Source organism: Sinohyriopsis cumingii, chromosome 12 (assembly GCF_028554795.1).
Source record: "Sinohyriopsis cumingii isolate HCF-2022 chromosome 12, ASM2855479v2, whole genome shotgun sequence".
NCBI lineage: Eukaryota > Metazoa > Mollusca > Bivalvia > Unionida > Unionidae > Sinohyriopsis > Sinohyriopsis cumingii.
The window spans coordinates 75103912-75121936 of NC_142972.1; the positions used below are offsets into that span (position 1 = coordinate 75103912).

The window sequence follows — 18025 nt, forward strand, 5'->3', positions numbered from 1 at the left end:
GTGCGCACAAACTAGCTTCAGAACAGTATGTATACTAGTTTGCAAGGGGTATTAATAGTCGACCGTCTTAGTATTGTTGAATTTTCCCTATTTATGTTTTCAGGAGAATATTTACCCAAAATATATATGCATAACTTTGACTTCGTGTGACTTGTTACCTTTGAAATATGTATTTATTTGTGTATTTGTCTGAAGAGGCAGACGCTCTATTTATTACATTCGCCTCTGGGATATTTCAGTCAGAAAGATATGGGGAAATGCGAAGTAACCAAGATGAAATTTCACAGGCAGACAATGCTGGCGCGTTGTTTGACAGCTGGCGATGTATATAGCTGTATATGCTACTTTATAGCCATGATAGACATGTACTTGTGATTGAACATGAGTATTATTTAATTTCTTTAGACATCGTCTACCCTATCTTAGATCAGTACACCTTTTTTTTAACAGTAGTCTTCCAGGCAATATATATATATATTAGATCATGATAAGTTTGCGCTCTAGTGCGAGAGTTGGTTTCTCTGGAAATCATATTTCACGTGCGTAATTGTTTTATCCACCAGACTGACTTATTCATGTGCGTCGAAAATCTGGTAGTTACAAAAACCCGACATAATATTGAAACATTTAATCATGTGTTGATTTTGCTTTTTAATGCATAATGGTGTTCACGGTATGTCATGCTTTAATTTGAAGAATGGACATTGATGCTGATCTGTAGTTAGCATTCTCTCTCTCTCTATCTCTCATATATATATATATATATATATATATATATATATATATATATATATATATATATATATATATATATATATATATTAAGAATCATGAAAATCCTTAAGTAATATATATCAATGTACTTTAGATCGAGAGAGAGAGAGAGAGAGAGAGAGAGAGATTCAGACTTGGTGGAAGTTTTACACTTTCTGCTGTGAAAATAAAATTTTGAAGATTTTTCTTCATGTTGCCATGTTTTCGTACACAACTTATAAATATTCTGTCTCAAATATAGTTGATGACGATCGCCACCTCTCACTATTTTGGTTTAACGATGATGGAACTTTTTAATTCTGCACAAATATTTCGAAGCATTGAACTCTAACAAGTATTTCTTGCCCGAATAGTTTTCTTTTCGGTAAAAACGGTATACTGTTTTACAGAGAGAGAGAGAGAGAGAGAGAGAGAGAGAGAGTGAGCTATGAAGAATTTTAATGAAGCGTATCAGCCAGTACTTGCTTCAGTATTTGTCAAGGAAATGTTATTCCAGCCATAAGCAAGAAGATATTTATATCCTTCCAATAATTCTGAAGCAGTTAAAGTATCAATAATATCAATCCGATTGACTTGTTCTTTTTCTCTGTGAAAATGGGGCATTTAAATGGTCCATGTTAAACATATAAAATTGTAAAGTCAATTATTTTCATTTAGTACCAACTTCTACTCTAGATGACTCGAGATTGTTGAATTAAACCAGGAAACATTGTTTCGTTTTAGCAATTACTTTAGATATGAAAGTATTGTTGGTTCTTAAATGCTGAAAAATCACAAATGCTTGATATTTTGGGGGGTATGTTACATATGACCACAAATAACATCCGGCATTAAAAATGGTATAGCGGTTAGGGTATAAAAAGTCTGCCATTTTCATCTCCACGAATATTTATGATTCTACAATAATCTTCGGATAAATGAGCATCGTCCATACTTGCTTATAAGTCGAGTTCACTCCTAACTGCACATACCAAGAGCTATTATAGCATAATTCAACGGCAGATCAGGGTCTATGTTTCTAGTTGGACTCAACTTAAAAGCAAGTATATATATACGTAAGCATTGAAATTATTTATGAATCACTGTATTCAAAACCGTTTGATTGTTTATTCTTATAATAAATATGACTTTTTTTTAAAAAAAAAATCGTTTTCTTTACGAGGCCAGTGTATTTGGATTGTGCACTTTTTGATACATAATTTATCTAAAAAGTGTTCTGCAAAATAAAACAAGGATTTTCCGTCATTTTAGTGTTTAGATATAACTAAAGACCCATTCTGAATCCAGAGTGCTTAAATCTCTATATGTTCTTTGGACTCTGAAGAACCTGCGCTAACCAAACCGGAACCGCATATGCAATAGATAGTTGTTATTTCCTCAGCACGTCTTACATGACATTAAAAAAAAACACACCAGGAAATGCATATCTAGTCCCTGACTATCGACCAACACGATAACATACCTGTGTTGCAGAATTCAGATAATGTTGACTGATGATGGTAATCAGGTAATGCATGTCTTGTCCCTGGATGCAGAAATGCTTGATAAAATATCTGTATTGCAGAATGCATGTATTGGTGACTGATGAATAGAGCCATTAATGTCATTTAATTGCATTTTCTTACGTGCTTTGATTTTCTAAATGATATTTCAATCTGTCTGGTGGAAACAGAATTCTACATGCCCCAGAGTCACCTGACAAAGGAACATATATTCCATTTTCTGCAATAATCCATTTTTGATGTACACAAACTGATTAGTCCTGCCCTGACATATGCGATTATTTTCCAAAAGAGAGCTCTTAGGTAAGAACATCGCATACCTTTCTTTATCATCAGGACTTCCCAAAAGACATAAATCTGAATATATTTCTTGGATTTAATTCACCTATGGAATAAAATGTTCACCTAACATGGGGAAATTGCACTCGCTTACACGTTGAGCCCAACGGTGAACTGCACAGACCCAGATCTACCGTCGCATCATGCGCCGGCCGACCCTATACTAAACTGTTTGCTAGGAATAATTAGTGGAACAAACATCATATAAACGGGTCTGCTGTCGCATTATCTCGTGACAGACCAGGGCTTATATTGTTTGCAATTGGGCTCGACTTAAACTTTTAACGGTCTTTCATTTAGGTGTCATAACTATAAGGGTCTTTATTCTAGGTGTCATACACAAAACGGTCTTTTTTAGGTGGTCGTATTCTTCGTATCTCCTTGATGCGCTCAATATTTAGTTTCAATGAGTTTTCATAAATATTACTTGAACAGAAAGGCTTATATAATTGAATGTCAAATCTGAACAATTAAGGGAAATAAATCTGTATTATGTGGACAGGCAGAGGCATCAGTGTATTATTTATGAACGAAACATACTGTGGTTCATTTAGCCGCTTGGAGCAATTCTGGCATAAGGAAACACGGTAATAATTGTATGGAAAAATGGGAACCAGCCTGGGAATGGGTGAACACACACACAATATATATATATATATATATATATATATATATATATATATATATATATATATATATATATATATATATATATATATATATATGGGTTTGTCTGGCCAGGATTGGTTAATAATATAAGTTACTTTTTACAGTGTAACTGAAAAACTGAAAACAAAATTAGAGACATTGTTTTCTTGATGGAATTTCAGTCATTTAACAGTCTTGAGTTTGGAACACTCATTACTGAAATTAACACCTGATTCATTGGTGCCGAACTGAAACCATGTAGGTCCAGAAAATGCCGCAGATCATATCTTTTTCTCTACACATAAGCTGACATCCAGATTTCATCTATTCAGATAGGGTAGAGGGGACAAAACGCCTCCATGGGGTAAAACGCCCCAAGCCATCATGACGCCCCTGCGCTAGAAAATGGACTGTTCTTTATACAGCTAGCTTACCCAGGTTATACATGCCTTGTGAATGGCGGCCATTGTTGGATACAGCCACACGTATGGTTTTAATGCAAGAAAGTTACTTTTTTTTACATCTTCCCGCAAAAGTGTTCAATCCATTTGTTTGCAGCATTTTTGACTGGAACTACCTAAAGAAAACAGGGTACGTCTGTTTTTAAACAACATAGTATAGAGAATCATTATCTATATTATTTCATGATTCGCAACAGTTGTTAATTCTGCCTATTGTTAAATTGTCAATCCTGTACGATAGGGGAAAAAGCCCGCTACCGGGGACGTGTTGCCCCATAACTGTTGAAATGTTGTACACTTTTTAACTAACCGTTCATATGACTAAAATTATTCTATACATTCTTACAGATGGTGCGAACTTGCAGAAGGAAACTAATCGAGGAAATTATGGGACACCAGCTCTAAAAGCGGCTCTTGACGCAACACTTGCTGATGGTCTCAGAATATGGAACATGGATGAAACAGGCATTAGTACTGTCAACAAGCCAGTAACCATCATTGCATCAAAAGGCGTTAGATCAGTTAGTAAAGTTATAAGCGGGGCCCCGAGTGGCCGAGTGGTCTAAAGCGCTCTCCGTTACGGATCACTGCCATCTCACCTCTGTCTGCGTGGGTTCGAGTCTCGGATTCAGCCAATGTGGGTATGTGAGAAAGCTTGCCAGTAGTTTCTCGTGGGTCGGTGGTTCTTTCCGGGGTTTTCCCGGGTTCGTCCTCCACCATTAATACTGGCCGCCATGTATAGCCTAGCCTATCTTGTGCTGAAAAATGGCGCTAAACCCTACAACAACAACAAAGTTACAAGCTGTGAACGTTGTCAAACCATTACCGTATATATTTGCCATGAATGCGGCCGGTATCTTTGCACCGCCAGCATTTAGCTACCCACGTAAATGAATGGTTCCATCACTGATGAATGGCGCACCAGCCGGAGCGCTGGACGTCTGTGGCCCAAGTGGGTGGACAGACAGTCAAATTTCTTGCAATGGCTGGAACATTTCATTTGTTGTGTGAAATGTACGAAGGACTCCACACATTCTTTTTCTTGATGGGCACCATAGCCATAAAACATTGGAAGCTGTTCTCTGTGCAAGCGAGAAAGGGATTGTGTTGATAACCTTTTCTCCCCATTGCACACATCGGCTCCAGCCTCTTGATGTCACATTTTGCAAGGCACGAAAAAGTGCTTTCAATTTGGAGTCTGGAAACTGGACGACAAGCGATCTTTGAAGACGAATAAGTGCATTTGGAGTTGCTAAAAAAAAAATCTGCAGCATATAACCGATCTGCCAGTTTTCAGAAAGCTGTCACTGGTTTTGAAGCATGCAGACCTTAGCCTTTTAATCCAAAATAAGTTCCCAGGTGACGATTTCGCTCCTTCTATGGTAACTGATGAACCTCAGCCAGTATCAGAAGGCCTAACGCGTGTCAACAAGCACTACCTATGTCATCACAACTGACTGAATCAAATAAGAGAGCTGATCACCTGTCGGTTACTGGCTGCATAGACATGTCGGAGGGGTCGGGTGATGCAGAAACATCTTTTCAAGAGGACCAGACAGCTGACAAACAATCAGTTGGTATTCCTATAGTTATTGCAGGTGGAGCAGGCGATACAGAACCATCGAATGAGGGAAATAGGTCAGTTGGTGATCAGTAGCTTAGTAACGTATGATCACTTCAGACAATATAGAAACATTGACTGAACCAAGCAAAACCGTTGAATTTCTGCTAACTGGTCGTTCTACAGCCACTGTGGATAGGTCGGGTAATCCAGAGACAGACAAAATAATTTATATTCAGTCACCAGATAATCAACAAACACATCACTCTTCCGCCATCGTCGAGATGAGACAGAAATTCGGAAAATGTTTGACGAAGCTTTTCTTGCTAGAAGAACGGAAAGTGCTACCTTGGGGGTATCTCATAACGAATGAAAAAAAAGGCAGACGATTCAGCATTTATGAACGTATTGCTTAAACGTTCGCCAAAGCCTAGAATAATCAATCAGCGCACAAGAAATCAAAAGGCAGAATCAGCCATGAACTTAATGTCATCACAGTATAAACAGATGCTTATTGAAAAAGCAAGAAAGACGATAACAAATACAAAAGGCAAATGTGATAAGACTGTACGGCAAGTGGGAGCAAACATAACGAAATCCAAGTTTCAAAACAGACAGGAATGCTTAAGAAAAAGAAGCAGACATATTGAGAGGACGCAAAGATATGTAGAAAACAATCTAAGATTAGGAAAACAACTTGTATAGAGGATCACGAAAAGGGAAAAAAGACTTCGGGTCCAAAGTCAGTTGCTAAACATGATCTTGCCTTGCCAGCAGACACAACACATAATAAAGACAACATTTGTGGAAACTGCGAAATTGAATATAGAGGAAGTGATGATCCCTTAATAGAAGATTCCTGGCCGCAGTGCAATGAATGTTCCAGCTCGTGCCATGAATCCTGTGGCACCACCCTCAATATCCAATTTCGCTGTGCTAAGTGTGAATAATAACGAATTTACCAGGAACATTCACGACTTTTGGGCTTTGTCTTGTTCTTCATTACCAATGGAAATTAGGAACTATTTAGACTTCAGCATTGTTGTAGCTGCTTGCTTATCCACACTGTTGTGCTAATTTGAATGATGCAACAGTATGTTGCTGTTGCTGTTGTAGGGTTTAACGTCATTTTTCAGCACACGATAGGCTATACATGGCGGCCAGTATCAATGGTGGAGGAAGAACCCGGGAAAACCCCGGAAAGAACGACCGACCCATGAGAAGCTACTGGCAAGCTTTCTCACATACCCACATTAGCCGAATCCGAGACTCGAACCCACGCAGACAGAGGTGAGATGGCAGTGATCCGTAACGGAGAGCGCTTTAGACCACTCGGCCACTCTACCCCCTCTACCTTACATATAGGTTTGATCATGGGCAACAGTATGTAGTTTTGGCATCTTTGCCATATATAAAATATCCATATAGGAATAATACTTGATTTTACGGTTCGTTAGTATCCCTGTAGTTTTACAGACTTTTACAGATGTCGAATGCTTTGTGGGGCAAAATGCCCCGGAGGGGGCGTGTTGCCCCACCATAGGGGCAAAATGCCCCTTTATAAAGTTTTACCATTTTTCATTTTTCTCGTAAATAGTTTCTTCATTGTAACCAAACATCATTCAATTATGTTAGACGTAACGATACTTTAAATAAATTATCCAATTGCGAACAAAATCATGCAACTCATGCCATATATTACCAAAAGTTGTTAAATGGGACGTTTTGCCCCCCTCTACCTTACATATAGGTTTGATCATGGGCACTCAGAAATTTAAAGTTATTGAATTTTTCATATCATGGTGTTTGCATAAGTTCAGTATGGGAACTGAATTAGTATCATGAGTCCCATAGACACCTACAACAATACAGTGACTCCACATATTCAAGTGCAATTAACTTTACTATAAATGCAATCATATGGTTCTATTTGTGGATAACAAGCAAAATGAATACCTTTTGTAAACCACAGAGTGACTTTCAGTTTGATGTAAAGCACATATTTGGATTTATCAACAATTGCCAAGAAGGGGAATGTGTACCATGTGTAGATTGTGTAGATTTGACTCTGCTAGGTGGAGTGTTTTGCGCATTGGTTTATATCTATGCAATCACATGTATAAAGATTATACATTTTACCATTTACAGAGTAATTATGGTAACCAATATGATATTTGCAAGTTGTGTTTTGAAACATAATGCATCCGATATGATCACTTAGGTCTCTTCCACCATGCTAAATGGTGATGACCTCTCATGACTTTGCATCCCATTAATTTCTTTCAGTGAATGTTTTGAAACTTCATATCTTGTATTTTAATGGATTTATGCCTACCTTACATTACTTTTAAATCATATATTCTCTGGGGGGAATTTTAGGTAATTTCTGTCATTTAAATCTCCTTTTCAGTAATAATGCATGTACATATAGATGGTCACCTTGACCTTTTACTCATTAATTACATAATATGACAAGGCTAGTAATATATTTCAATATTAAATCGAAGAGAGATAAATGGTGATATTAAACAAGGTGACTCTTATTGGACAGATTTATTTTAATATTTTTTTTCTGATTTTTTAAAATAAAGCTCAAATACTTAAATGTTGCCTGAAATGCGCCATTTTTATATAGTGACAATGAACTTGAAATATAATTTAATATTCACTAATGTAATCTTTGACAAGCAGAAATATGCACATCGCTTACTTATGCATTAAACTACTATTCTTCGGTCTGTCAAGGAAATCAAAGATGGATATAGGACACATGGTACTACTTGTATGGGATAATGGGAACTAGAATGGAAATGGGAAAACATAAAATAGAGTATATATGGGTTTGGCTGGACAGGATTGGTTAATAATGTACGTTACTCTTTAGGAAAAAGAATCGTTTTAGAGCTTATCCAGGTTGGAGCTGAAAAAATAGAGACATTGTTTTATTGATGGAATTTCAGTCGTTTAACAGTCTTGAGTTTGGAACAGTCATTACTGAAATCGGAACCTGACTCTTTTGTTCGGAATCGAAAGCACGTGTTTCAAATACATGTAGGTCCAGAAAATGCCGTGGCTCATATCCTTTTCACTAAACAGAAGCTTTTAATATTTCATCAGTATTCACAATACGTCATTTTGACCTCGACCCTCATATTTAGTTCAGGATTTTGATAAACAAAATCCTTCACTATGTATTGGTGCTTATAGGAAATTCCATCTTCAAGATCGGACGTGTGTATCCTCCATGCGGAGGTGAAGGGTGGGGAGGGATATTTCCTCTCTCGCGTCGATGGATATCAAGTATTCTATTAATTTTGTATCATGTAACTGTTGTATTTCATCATAAGCAGATAAAGTGACAAAAACTCACTGATTTCCAACATAAGATAAATACCGATTACTGCACATTTACGTCTTAAAAGGTACGGCAGTTTAAATGTGCGTTACACTTATAAATCTAGCTACATTTTCAGATTCTGTTGTTCGTTCTTGAGTAAAAGAAATAACCTATTTGTAATTGTATCTTGTTTAAATCCCTCCCCACCGTAATATTTATGAATGTAAAAAAAAATTCTATATCAAAAGCTGATTCGAGGATTATTTCAGCAGATCACGTTTAATATTGGGGATAAATCGGATTTAATGGTTTTACCTGTTGGCATTTATATTACACTGTCCTTAGTACATAAACCCTATGCAGAGCCATACTTAATGCAAGCGGAATTTCTTTTTACCTAACAGCTTTAAGGATCAAGTCAAGAAGATACTTTTGCAAACGAATAAGTACTGGTAGCCGGTGATGTAGAGGCATTTCCTCTGGTAAAACTATTAAACAGAACGATAAACGGGTTCTTGAACATTCTATTTTCTATTAATAGTATTACATTTCACCGAGGTTATTCATTATGATCACATCTTTCGTACAATGAACTCCTCTTGATGCTTGTGAAATGTCTATAAGAAATTTGCTTTTTGGTTGTTTGTTTTTTGGTTTTTTTTTTGTTTTAGAAAAGACGGAAGGTGGGAGTGAAGAGTGGATGGGCGAATCAGACACAGGTTTAATGGTCTTGTTTACCTGATATGGCATGAGTTTCTAGCTTTTCATTAAAATGTAGTAGTGCATTAGTTGTGTACTCATTCTTTTATGATCTAGGAGTCGTTCGAACGTTAACCCGTCTCGAGTCACTATACAAAGAATGCAAGGAAAAATTGCTTCATCTTTCAAAATAAATACACGTTTTTGAGGTCCCCGCGTGTCATCAAAATTAATACTCTTTTTGTCGTAATTTTCCAGTGTCATCACTTGCACGCTAATGGAATTATGTAAAATTGCAATATCAAAAACGAATATATTGTCAGTTGTAATAGTTACCTCATTGCAACTTATTATTATTTAAATAATGAAAAAGAAACACTACTTTAAGTAAACATACTTCACTTCCGATACTTGTGTCGAAGACAAGCGTATGCAAATAAATATAAAATCATCTGAGAAATATACAGCGAAATGAAAGCGTATTATTCATCATGACAGTTCCAACAATATAACATATGAGACGTTCAGGTGTAAATCAGGCAATCATGATATACCTATTTTAAATGAAACAGGGCATTTTGGGATTCCTGTGTGTTCCAGTATGAAAATGTTTGACAAACGTACTCAGCGTCTTGTACTAAATGCAGAAATCAACTGTATTCCCTTGTAAGGATTGGCAGAAATGAAGCTAGAGCCGATTATATTGCTTACGTCAGGTTGTGTATAACAAATATGATGCCATCAGCCCTTTATGGTTGTGAAGTTTGCTCGAATATCAGACACACAAACTTAAGAAAGCTCAATGTATTTCAGCATAATTGCACCAAATTTCCTCAACCCACACTGTCAGGAATGAGTGATAGTTTACTGGTGATAAGGAGAAGTGTATTGGAAATTGATAAAAGGATACTAAACTTTCTTTGGCAAACTATGCTATTTTCCAGAAAATGCAAACATCGAAAATAATATTTTTATTCAAATTATACCTATTCAAATTATACCTCTCTCTTTCTAGAAAATGATTTTACAGAACAGAAAGGTGTTATTTCCGATATATGCAGTATCTTGCACAAATAAAATATTTACTAATTTATTGAAAGTTTTGTTCGAGACAATAATTTCCGTCAAAAATACAATGAAAACCAATTATGAAACACGCTGGTCATGAGTATAAAAACGAAAGCTTTACAAACTTTTGCCATAATTCCATGTAAAACAAAAGATTCAGAAATGTTCATACTTCCATAAAACCCTCATTTTTATGGCAAAGTAAAACAACAACAAAACTGCAGTTAATTACATCCCTTGCGAACGTTCTGATCATTGTTCCAATTAATACCATGCAAGTTTGTAAATACAAAATCATATTCTTACCTAGATGTAATAACCCATGGATTTATTTGCTATCAAAGCACTGTGCGACATAGAGAAATATTTTGGATACATATTTTAATTAAGTTTGATATTCGATCCTTCATAATATACCAGATGAGGAATATATTCAACATCTCCTGCATAGGGAATTTCCGTAGTATCGGCTTAGATGAGCTCGAAATACAAAGGAATTTTATAATGTCTGCCTCGGTGTTCTCTGCATACACGGATTCTTTTCTTAGTAATCAGATCGATTTTCAGATTATCATGATTTTGGAAGACATGTGATCATATAAATCGTGATAGTCGTGTCATCTTGAATGCTCTTTATGACATAACGTATAAAATATTATTTATTGCACAAAATTGATGATGAGTGTTAATAATTATGTACAAGTGGGTTACCCAGGAGCGCGCCTTACTTTATGGAGCAATCGTAAATATATATATATATATATATATATATATATATATATATATATATATATATATATATATATATATATATATATATATATATAACAAGAAAATACGTTTGAATTGGTTCGAGGACATATTTATTAGGCATCCATGCGTTCATATATATGTTTATACTCGCTTGTCAGCCGACACCAACTGCAAATTGCACAGACTCCGATCGGATGCCGTACTAAGCAGCGGTAGATCTGCATGTGTGGTTTGTTAGGAGTAATCAAGGAAACAAACAACACATGCGCTGATCAACATAGAAGGTGACCTAGCAGAGCATTATGAGACGGCAGATCAGGGTCTATTCTGTTTGCAGCTGGACTCGACTTTAAAGCGAGTACGCTGTAAGGAAGGGAAGTTCTTTATAAGCTAATGGAATTGAACGTTCTGGTTTTGTGCAGTTTGCCTTTTGACTAGTCTTGCATGCAAGTACAAACGGTATTTTGAATTAGGACAGGAAATTTAAAATTACGCACCATATATTTTTATACGCACCATAGATTTTTATAATTTTGCGTGACCAAAATGAGTTTATAATCCTGCAAATTGAATTGCTTGCTGTAAATAACGCAAGAGGCATATACATGAATTACAACTGAGCTGGTCCGCTTCTGCACGAGGTTTTTGCTTTTACAGAAAATTCTCGTCGAGACTTTAACTCGGCAGGGCAGCTACTTTATGTTCAGGAAATAAAATCAGTTTGTCGGCCAAACTTTCCATAAAAGTAATATTGTCTTTATGCTTACGGATGCAAAGTAAACTGGGAATGTTATATCCTTCTTTATTTCGAAATAGGGGCCTTGACTCCAGAAAGAAATAAATGCTTTCTATCTTTCTATATTTAAGAATTATTTAAAGTTTAATGCCGCCTTTTTCACCACAATTATATTCAATACTTGCGTTTCGTTGCATATGTGTGACCTACTGAGAGAGAGAGAGAGACACAGACAGACAGACAGACAAAGACAGACAGACAAACAAACAGAGATAATTGTATTCCGTTTTTTCATCTTGTAAGTAATATCGATATCAGTAAATACGTCATGTACATGTGAAAAATGCTAGGTATATTCGAATGACGATAACTGATGATAAGATACCGTGCCGGTAAAGTTAGCAACAAATCCTGCGTGACATTTGGCGTCGGCGGTGGGAGGTATACTTACTGTTAAGCGCGGAATCCTGTCGACGATGACGTGTGTCCACATCTGTTTAAATACATTACCTTACATAATCTGGTATAATTCCTACTCTCTACTACGGCAAAACTCGAGCATTGTTTTCAAGCATGCCTCAGATAAATGTAAATTGTATGGTGAGCCATATGTTCATGTAGCACGTGCTACATGATCTACAGTATATATAAAATAAAAAAAATTGTCTACACTTATTAAGTGATTATGTGAGAAAAGCCTAGTGAAGTTATCTTTGAATCATCACATATTTGCACGGATTAATCATTTTCCCCATGCACCTCTTTCATAACTTTCAGGATGCTCCTTACCTGATTAGATAGAACTTTTCTGATGCCAACAACGGCGCTGTATAAGACATGAACATGAATTTTGATTTCGAAACTTGTCGATCTTCTTCCATACACCGTATAAAGCCCTTTGTCCTAAGATTTCCAGATTCCTAAAATATCGACGACATTTGCAAAATTGCTTCCCAACATTGGTGTTGACACCAAGGGTGTCCTATACAGTAATTGCTTTAATACGGAATATATTCAAAACAATTTAGCTTGTTTTCAACGTATTAATTTTTTTTTTTTTTTTTTTTTTTTTACTAACCCTTCCGGTGAAAATAAAATTAGAGGATTATGATACAGATTAGTGTATTTTTACCATAGAGGAACTTTTCCACACGACTGTGCATACTCCAATATCAATTATGTTTATAAGAAATTTCAAGAAATGTTTCAGATAATGTTTGCGACAATAATTATCAAATATTCACGAAAGGTTAGAAAAATCCATTTTCAATTATTGTAACACTGTACATAACCGATAAGCTCTAGTAGTCTAAATTTTATTATGTTTGCCGCAAAATAATAATTCTTTGTAAACCTATGACTTCTCGGACTGGTAGTATCAGCCTGAGCCATGTCGCTTAGCGACCTGTCACCGTACCAAGACATTTATGTTTCAACATAACATGTTTCAACATAGCATAATTAAATGGTTTTGATTACTGAATTCAGTATTTGCTAAAATGATCACTACAGTTGCATGTTTTGAATTTTGCTTGAGTTATGTTTCTCGTGTCAGAAAAAATAAAATATGAATCAGCCGAATTGCAATGTAAAAGGAAAACAACAAAACAAATACATAACAACAGTTTCACGGGGGAAACATTCAAAATAATGAAAAAGTCACAAGCCGCCAACATACACTCATTTCAACAAATGAAATAAGAGGCGCATCTTTTTAAACGTTAGCTATAGTACGTCCATGAGGAATACTGAGATGTTTTGTATAAAACAACGACTGAGAACAAACAAACATCAATTAGGGTATAGATGTATGCGTATGTCTGCACATCAGTATGTATGTATGTATGTATGTATGTATGTCTTCCTCTCTCCGTTCCCCCTTATGCATACATACATACATACATACATACATATGCATTATCCCGCTTCGGGCATACATTTATCAGTTGACCTATCAGTCGGCACAAGTTCGTTCTACACCATCTATTCATTTGGAAGAATTCACAACTTGCTTACCTACGAAATAATGGACTCCACTCCTTGTCCTAACTACGCAACTTTGCTGATTAGCGATTCGTTGAATTTCATTTAAAACTCAATCCTAAGCGTAAATAATAAAAATCTTTTAAGACAGATAATTCACATATTCACAGAGTTTACTGAGAAGAAATACATGAAATCTTGTAATACATGATTCCTATTACATACCAAACCTCTAAACTTTAACTCATTCTTATAACGAAATATGATATGACATTCTTACAAACATAAATCATGAACATGCACTTATTATTTCGGAACCCAAGAAAATATTGAGGTCTGAATGTAAAAATGACTAAATTCAACAATATATACAAAATTAGATCAGCAAACTATCCTATGAATCAAGACTAACCATAGACTGATCATAGTCACGGCGTACACTTGTGATATTAACCTAGCTTGATCGTATTTATATCGTACATTCATCATGCGTACATAGCTTGGTCATAAAGACAGTGTACACCCATCATGCATCCGTAGTCTGGTCATATTAATATTGTACGCTCATCGTGTATCCTCGGTTATACTGACAGCATATACTAATGATAGACCAATAACCTGGTCCTACTGACGGCGTACACTTGTGATACATCCCTAGTATAGTACAATTTACAGCGTACACTCCTCATACGTCCTGTTGCCTAAGCATATTGATAGCGTACTCTATCCACACATCTCTAGCGGTCATATTAATAGTGTACACTTATGATACAACCCTAGTCTGGCCGGTTTTATTTACAGCGTACACTCGTCATATATCCCTAGCCTTGTCTTTTTTACGGCATACACTCGTTATTCAACCCTAGTCTTGTCAAGCTCGCGACAAATCTGGGATGCTATATTTATAATCTGATATAATGGTGTGCCTTGTACGTTCTAAATCGAGAATATACCTGGATGGGGAAGAGTTGACCATTTACGCTCGTTTAGTTTCCTGACTAGTCTTGCAGTAAAATAAGAAGCATAATTAACGCATTAACGAAAAGAGATAATAACTTGATCTCCCATTATGCCTGGTACAATATCTGAACCCCACCCTTCATTTACTCTAATCTTCGAAACTGGATTTGCGCACGGGACCCCCTGTAAGCACGGCATTTGAAAATAAACTTTTAAACAAGTTTTATATGATGCTGAGCTTAAAATTTTCTTTCATCGCTTTACAATTTCGCTCTCTCTGTAGATATATTTTTTTAATGTTTTTATTTAATTAACGCGCGGGACACCTCTACGCGAGGAACCGATTGGGCCAAATCGGTCCATTCGGTCTAAGGCCGGCCCTGCTTAGAAAGAAATCATGAGGGAAGCTTACGTCAACCAAAAGTAATTTATAATGACAGGCAGTCAAATAGTGTGACTGAATGAAAAATCGTTCCTTAGGATTGACACATACATATTGGTATCAAACCAAAATTGACTAAACATGGTAAGCATTAGTGTGTGTAATTCCATACCGAAACCGGACGAAAACAATTAAAGCAGAAAGTGATTCAACATCTGATAGCTAATAAGGGGTGGATCCAGAATTATCGTGTATTATCGTTTCATTACGCCATCGTGTGAGCATAGCGTCATAGTCTAGCACTATTTGTATTTTAAAAAAATATAAAAATTTGTTGATTAGCGTTTAGTAGCAAGACAACACACGAAAGATGAATCCTCTATGTGGTGGGTGGGTGTTATCAGTCTCTTATAAGAGTATATTGTTCAATATCATCATTGCAATTTACTAAACGAATCGTATTTCAACTAGGATTTAACTTTGTACAGGTATCTATCAACAACATGAAACAAGATCAAAATGAGGAACAAAAATGAAATGAGGATTAACTCCCCCTCCAGAAAAAAATAATTTGTATGCTTATATGGCACATTGCGAAACCATTTATTGTAGTACAATTTTTTTGTGCTGGTAAGTCAAATATTCAGAATTTCAATTAAAGAGAAAATTTGTGAATCAGCAAGTTGGGATAAAAGTGGCAGACAGAAATTTGTAGATTAGTTGCGATCGGTCGGGTGGGTGCCTGACCGTATAGAACTTAGTGAAAAACTTAACTGCCAATTTATTGATCACATGGTGCATGGATTTCTGTCCTAATTTATACTGATTTGTGATTGATTGGGTGTTTAGTTTCATCAGTTAGCTAACGATGTCAAACAACCAGTCAAATCTGGATAATAAGAATAATTTAAAAAGATCACTTAACTTTGGCGCAAACGTTCAGACTGAACCTTCGTATGGTCTGCTCGCCTTTATATTGGCGTCTTGACCTCTACAAGAACCCATTTGTCACTTAGTTACATGATTTTTTTCATATTTGCAGTACTTTAACCAACTTTATCAGATACTAAGAGCACATGAAAAACAAGCTGAATAAGCTCACGATAATTAGATTTTTGTGCTGCAGATTTATTATATCTAATTTTGCGTCGTTAGAGTTAAAAATGAAAGTTATATATATATATATATATATATATATATATATATATATATATATATATATATATATATATATGTATGCATGTATATATATATATATATTCTTGATGTAAATACAACTGCATACATTCAAGATGACGAATTACGCCTAGAGTAGATTACACTTTTAAAATTTAAATTATACGTTCAGCTTTTGGACTTTTATGATTTTATGACTTAGTAGATTTTGTTTTCCATGTTATTTGCTTTCAATTAAGTTTTAATAAAAAACAGTTATTTTCAATTAGGTAATATTAACTACTTGTTTATGAACCCTGCATTGATTTACTGCTGATTCCCTGGAGTTCTCATTTACTTACAACCTGAGAATTGTCATTATGATCACGCTCCAACCTCACCTCCTGGAGTACACCTATAGCGTCCCGTCTGCACATATTATCACAAAATAAAGCGTCCAATGTTTAGATTTTAAAATAAATTACTTTTCTTAGAGATGTTAGTATCTGTCTATCTTGTTTTAATAAATATTTATACTCCGATGTTGTCAGTCGTTATCTCTTTTATGTGGATCCTGTTACTTGTTGCTAGTTTACATGGTTAAACTAAATATCATCCTCGAGATGGGATCTCCAAATATGATGCTATATTTATCCCAAGATGTAATGCCTTCCTTGACTGAGTTTTCAATGATAACCTTCAACGCCCATTTCCGCATCATTTATATTATGTTAAGCGCGGGCGGAGAATGCAAGTATGACCCCCCCCCCCCGTTACATGACTATTATACTTGACTGATTTACGTTTGTATTATTTTAGTGGGGCGATGACTAAATCTTCCAAGAAGAATTGGACAAATCTAGCTAATGCAGAATATCAGATTAATGACCATAGGAATTCATGCAGCATATACAATGTCAATATTTTATGTTCAACATAAAAAACAAAGGATATTCCAGCGTAAGATTTCAAAAGGAACATCAACATGAAATGTACTTAGATTGTTTCCCCCATGTAAGTACAATAGAAAATGTGCACGCAATACATATCGCACGTACATTATATTTAAGAATATATTTAAACAGAAGAAGGTTAGATTTAAGGAAATCCAAATAGGCATTTTCAGTAAGGTCTGGTACTGCTAAGGTTTGGAAAACATGGGAAGAACATTTCAAATACCATTCCTGACCCAAAGCGCCATAGCTACGTTAGTACGCTAGTAAATTTAAGAGGTAAGTAGTTCTTGCAAGCATAATGCACAATACCTAAGCTTTCGTTCCTCGTACTTCTGCTAGAGTGACAGTTATAAAGTGAAGATGTGTGCATCTGCAACGAGCACAACAGACCAAGTTTGGGGATATCTCAATGCTATTTTCATTTACTGTCACTAAAATTACTTTATATTGGTATGTGATATTTGAGAAACAGCATGTTGTTTAAGAGTGACAGTTTGATCGCAATGGCTGTTACCATATGCTCGAGATCTAAAAGCCCCAATGCTGCCGTTTATCATAAATTTCGTCAGTCTTCCAATATAGCCAAAATTTTTAAGGAAGGAAAGTATTTGTTAAAAGATCTATCTGGCTTAAACCATACTTTGAAATAAAAGTAGTTATTGTATACATTCGACACATTTCGTCATCAAATCTTGTGTTCCAGCTTTCGAC

The 18025-nt window shown here is 35.6% G+C and overlaps 1 long non-coding RNA gene across 5 annotated transcripts in view; it reads left to right on the forward strand.

Annotated features, from left to right (window-relative positions):
* LOC149786764 (uncharacterized) overlaps window positions 1-17665 on the forward strand; it is a 60686-nt gene extending 43021 nt beyond the window's left edge. For 2 of the 5 annotated variants that reach the window (XR_016425027.1, XR_016425031.1), the window contains exons 2-3: window positions 4073-4245; window positions 9294-9390. This is a non-coding gene — a long non-coding RNA (uncharacterized LOC149786764). Of the gene's footprint in view, window positions 1-4072; window positions 4246-9293; window positions 9391-17177 lie in introns of those variants that run through there. The other 3 variants (XR_016425030.1, XR_016425028.1, XR_016425029.1) reach the window with 3 other exon arrangements.
* Window positions 17666-18025: the final 360 nt, after the last annotated feature.